We start from the raw sequence: 6,016 nt of genomic DNA on the forward strand, positions 1-6,016 counted from the left end.
TTCAGAAGCAGAGAAAGGAGACTCTGCTTTCACTACTTGCTAAGTCTTCTCTTGCCATACCTCTCCCTTCCTATGGGTTGTGCTCTTTCTGACACAGCTGGCGTGGAGATGTACACATGCCTCCAGAGAAACTGGAGAGCTGCTCAAACTGACAGGCAGTGGAGTGAAAAGGGAGGATGTGCTGCACAGCTCATTTCTATCCTCCTTTTGGTGGCACAAGAACAAATATGTGTGGGATAGAGAAATCTTTGCTCATCAGTGTACCCCTTTGCTCTGCACTGGAAGCTTTGTAAGTGCTTCTTTGCATCTCTGGGAACTGCCCCATGATGGGAAAGATAAAAGTGGGCATCCGCTGTGCTGGTGGACCTGTGAGGAGGGTGCAAGCTCTATCCCCCAAAAGTGCAATAAAACTGGCATTTTCTTGCTCCTTGAACCCACCAAGGTGCTGGGCATGTCCCAGGACTAATCTCAAGCTGGGAAAAGAGGTCTCAGCACTTCTGTGGCTGTGCAGCTACTACCAGGATGAAGCCCCATGCTTCTGCTGGGAATATGCCATGCCTACATGCCTCTTTGCACGGGTGCCTTGCAGCCTTGCAGCTGGCTGGGGCTGCCAAAGCCTATCACACACCTACCACCCGGCTGCCACTCAGCCTTTGCCACTGAGCACAATGTGCCTGGCAGTGAGTTGGTGGGGGAACCGGGACAGGAAATGTTAAACAGATACCACCTGGAGTTTTCCCTTTTCTGGGAAATTCTCAACAATCTGAAATTTGCTTTTGGATAAAGACAAAATGAAAAGTTAATTGCTGCACATGTAGAATGGGCATATTCCTTATGGAAAAAAATAGCTTATTTCAGAACTTGTGCTGAGGTACATATTCCAAAATATGTCATTTAAAAAACATTTTCCTTTCTGTGCTTTTCATCTGTTTGGTTCAGAGTTTTAGTTCATTTAGCAGAATTCTTACCATTGTTTTCTATATGTTTTTAATATTTCATACCCCAATGATATCATCATTAATGCAATAACATGAAAAACATTTGTGTTACTATTGCATTGGTAGGTGAAGTGAGCCAATGTTCTGGCAGTTCAGAGTTAGGTCTATATTTTTATAGAGGGGAAATACATAGGAGAAGGACAAACAGCTTCGAAACAAGTAGTCTTCTCAAACTTCTCTACAGATCATTGGAGATAAGGATCAGTAGACTATTTTTTGTGTATCCTTGAAAGAATATAAATAAAAATACTTTATTTAGATTATCAACATATCACAGCATGTGAAAATTATATAGGAGACTTAGTAAGAAAACTTCAGAAAACAAGAAAGGCTGAAAGTGTTTATTACTCAAAAATACTCCTGCTAGTTCTGTATTTCCATTTTGACCACTGAATAGAAGTTGTTTCTTGCAAATGTAAAATATGCATATTCTTTTACAGACAAAAGTATCTTATGTTGGCTGTGTCAATATTTTTATTACCAAAAAAATAATAATTTGATATATGAAAGACGATAAAATTCCTCAAACAATAGCAGTAGTCCCAGCAACAGTGAAAACAACCCACCACCCCCACCGGCTATTACGCTGTATCTCTCTGTGACATATCTTATTATGAAGTGCAGTGCACATGGACTTAACAGAGAGGATAAATAAGAACAATTGTTCAATGGGAAAACTTGTTGCATGAAATTTCAAATGGGTTTTCAAAACAAAAGGTCTAAATTTGAAAATGATTATTTGCATATTAACAATTACCAATAATGGTTTAGTCCAAGCAAAATGACCAAAAAAAGGTACAATTATTTGATCTAGCTTGAAGAATTCCTAAACCATTGACCATTATCCTTTGTGAACATTGGGGTTGATATGACAGAATTGGTGGCATCCACCTAACAAACATATTGTGCTCTGGGAGGCTTTCTCTCCATTATATTTTCTATGAAGATTTTTTTTTTTCTTCATCTCACGCCTCTCAGCACCTTACAGAACAGCAGAGGGAAGGGCCTGGGATCAATGTGTAAACTGAACTGCATAATTCAGAATACAACCTGCATATAATGTACTAAGTTAAAATTTCACTTTTCACAGAAAGATTTTCAAACATGTTTTGGTGTCTAAAAATTCAGCCTGTTGATATTGCAAATGGGCCCAGTTTCTACTGACCATTTGCACAAGGCAGCTAACATGTTCAAATGCTTTAGAAAGAATATTTTTCCTACTGTGGTGATCTCATTACTTTTAAGACTGTTCTTGAGACACTTTTGAAAATGAGGTGTAAGCACTTAAACATGATGGCTACAACATCAGCCCAAGCCTACAGCTAAATTTAAACTCACTTCATCTATATTTGATACAGCCTTCTATCACATAGATGCATACACACATTGGAATCGACTTTCTGATCACCCCACAGGAAAAAAAAAATTGTTCCTGAACACCTCCTGGCACAGTCTTCAATATGAGTTATGCATGTCCTTCTGCTGTGAGTCAGGGGGTCCTTGCCCCAGACCAGTAATGACCTAGTACCCCAGTCAAGGGTCAGTCACTGTTCTCACCATTTCATCACCCACTCTGCACCTTTCTCCACGGTCAGGAAGACTTCTCTACCTCCTGCCAAGAAATAGAATTTATTTTCATACCCAAAGACTTTGGAGAACCATTTTTTTAACATTTTCCATGGTACAGGAGAAAAACAAAAAACAAAAACCACTTAACTTAGAAAAAAGGAACAGGAAATAACAAAAGTTAGATTATGAAGTAATAAGAAATACCTTTGTAATGGAAAAGCTAGAGATATTCTCTTATTCTGATAAAACGTTGGTATTTTTGAACCTTGGATATTTTGATAACAATAACATGGTGGGGTAGACTTTCTGAGACTGAAAGGGAGATGCTCAAAAAAAGTTGAAAGTTGTAAGTTAGTGTTGTAAGATATATATAAAAGCGGAAACAACAGTAACGTGATTTTGCTCTGCACCAGTGCATTTCAACAGAAATTTCAGATGGTTACAAGTACAAAAGTTTGTGTCTCATCTGGATGGCAAAACAAGATAAAAAATTTCATTTGACAAAATTTCTGACAATACTCTGTGATTGTTAACTGCATCTCTATGTTAGTGCTCTCAATTGAAAAAGACTGATTAACATAACCAGTCATTTGCAAATTGTGTGAAAATCAAATTAATACATCCTGAAGTTATCCATGAGCCTGTTCTCCCTACAGTTGGATTGAAGAATCAGTATTATCCTACAGTGTGATATGACTACAAAAGAAAAGGCTATATGAATCTTTTTTAGCTTGTTTGTGTCACAGATGAAGGAGGAGAGAGTCACCATTGATGAAGAGATAACTGAATTGCAGATAAGAAATTCCTGCTGGCATAAATCCATTGCCAGCACTTGCTTCAGTATGGAGGCCGGCAAAAAGCCTTTCTCAAGGAGAGTTGCTCACCAGCTCCTTACCTTCAGGCCAATTGATGAGGTTACTTGTTGGGAGTGTTAAAGGACTCTGAAAAATGAGGTGGCAGCTAATGATCTTCCTATATTTTCTTTTCATAGAGCATTTAAGTAAGGCAAACCACAACTCCAGAACAATAACACTTTTCCTGTGGAGCACAAAATATTTCCTTCTGCTCATCACCTGATCAGGCCAGCAGACACTTGTGAGGATCAACCTATGTTGTAGGTGTTTTTGAACATGCCTGATGTTAATGTTTATGTGTTTTTAGGCTCAAGCTCACAACCTTAACTCGAGAGTTCTACTATAAAGAGAAAAGACATGAAAATAACTTGAAGTGCCTTTAAAAGCTAATGGAATGCTAATGCTGAACTGACTTAGTTATAAATTCATTATGACTTTATTAGACTGTTACAGAGCAGACTAATGTGGACATCTTAACTGAAATTTTAAAAGAAAATATTTAGCTTTCTTTAACTCTACCACTTTTATTTCCTTTATAACTCCAGTTTCATTATATTGATCAAATTTTGTAAAGTTTTTATGTTTTTATTAATATGCATTTTTCCGTTTAACTTTGTTTTTATTTTATTTTGCTTTGATACAGTTTGATTTTGGGGGAGAATTTGACTTTGATTTTTTTTTATTTTTTTTTGTTTTTGTTTTGTTTTGTTTTAGAAGTTTATGTTAAAACTTAACACGTTTTCATTTAAATGTTTTCACAATTTTTCTGTCTGAATTAAGTGTATGTATTTATACAATTTTACATTACCCTCGACTGTAAAGAACATGTGTATACTCTTCTTGTTTGAGAGGCTGTGTACAATTTTCAGATTTCCTAACTGGCTTAAAACCTGCACCTTCTAATGATACTACACCTACAGAGCATATGATGGTAAGGAGGAAGGGTTAATGGTGCCAAACCAGGGGCAGAGAATTGGTAGGTCAGCCCCTTTGGGCTGTTGAAAAGGCTTGGATCTACCTGAGATAACCACAAAAACACACCCTAAAATTGAAGTTTGAAACAGCTCTCAGACATAGCCTTGAGTGAGTCTCCTGTGTGGGAAGAAAAAAAAAAAAAAAAGAAAAGAAAAAGAATACTTACATAATTAAACTTTTCTGCTACAGTCTTATCTTCTTGATTAAAGGATGTGTTTTTCCAGCAGTTACCTGGAAGATCTGTCATTCCTAAGTCCATACAGACCTCCATTCTGAAAAAGCAAGCCAGCCTAGGACTTTTCTAAACTATCTGTTTTCTGGGAAACAAGCAGGAACATAGATTTAAATTATTTTATCAATGCTATATTCAGATCTATATGGAAATTCAAAGAAGAGAGCTTCTGTAATAGCATGTATATGCCCAAGAGAAGGCAAATGAGAAATATCATTAGCTTTATCAAAGCAGTGTATGAGGAAGACAGCTCCATTAGCGTTATTTTAATATGAGGAACCTGAGGCATGGAAAGATGAAGTGACTTATCTGAAACACCTCAGAAAAACAGGTACACAAATCTATCTCACCTGTTGCATTTTAGGATATATGACAAATGGCATATGGCAGTGTACTTACCTCTGATACATCTTAATTTAAATTTATGGAGCTGGAGATTTTGGGAATTGCTTGAAACCTAAGACACAGACAGACTTTGCAATCCTTATGATATATGGGTCTATATTGTGTTATATACTTTATATGTGATTTGGGAATCTGATTTGAATATCATCAGGATCACTTTTGTTGGTGATAAAATTTTTTGGGCTATGGACTTCTGTTAAGATTACTTAAAATTGCTAAGTATACACTTAAGTCCAAAAGAAGTTCTCTCTGACAAAAACAGTTGCTAGGATGGGTAAGTATCTCTTGTTATCAGCCTGATTAACAACATCTTGCGTTATATTATCAGTCCTTCTCTGTGGATATGAAATTGGATGTTAAAACTGAATTAGACAGGACTGTGTAAGAGGCAATTTTTCAACTTCCTCAGAATAGATGATTTTGCAGCCTATTCACTTCAGCTTACTGTTGATGTTCACAACTGTTATAATAGTAGTAGTGGTGATAACACGGTCATTTCTGAGTTGCTGAAGATATGGGGTCAAACCTATGAGCACAATCAGAAAGACAGCCTTACAACAAAAGCAGAAAAATTAAACATGATCCAAGGAGTAGGAGGTGAGAAAGAAAAATGAAGTATGTGGAAATTAGACTGGTTAGAGCAATGCAGTCATGAAATCTCACTCTGAGACGATGCCTATCTTCTCTATGAAACCTTCGGAGTGAACAGCAATGGAAAAATGTTTAAGGTGACCTGGGAAACAGTGGCTTGCTACTTTTTCAAGCAGTTAGAATGCCCTGGCTGTCTTCTTATTCTTCTTCTCCAAGTCTGGAGTAAAATTTTCCTTTTATTTATTTACTATTTTAAATTTTATTTTTATATTTATTTATTTATATGATTTTATTAATCTATTTATAATACTAGTGAGTTTTGTCTTCTAGAGAAGCCAAATTGAATGATTCTAGGATTTGCAGTAGTGTCTAGGCTTAGCTGCAGTAAAGTG

At 36.6% G+C, this 6,016-nt stretch overlaps 1 long non-coding RNA gene across 4 annotated transcripts in view; it reads left to right on the forward strand.

Annotated features, from left to right (window-relative positions):
• Positions 1-5,722, forward strand: part of LOC118157056 — a 43,755-nt gene extending 38,033 nt beyond the window's left edge. For 2 of the 4 annotated variants that reach the window (XR_004746534.1, XR_004746531.1), the window contains one exon: positions 3,314-3,779. This is a non-coding gene — a long non-coding RNA (uncharacterized LOC118157056). Of the gene's footprint in view, positions 1-3,313; positions 3,780-4,620 lie in introns of those variants that run through there. The other 2 variants (XR_004746532.1, XR_004746533.1) reach the window with 2 other exon arrangements.
• Positions 5,723-6,016: the final 294 nt, after the last annotated feature.

This window comes from Oxyura jamaicensis, assembly GCF_011077185.1.
Source record: "Oxyura jamaicensis isolate SHBP4307 breed ruddy duck chromosome 2 unlocalized genomic scaffold, BPBGC_Ojam_1.0 oxy2_random_OJ106575, whole genome shotgun sequence".
Lineage (NCBI taxonomy): Eukaryota > Metazoa > Chordata > Aves > Anseriformes > Anatidae > Oxyura > Oxyura jamaicensis.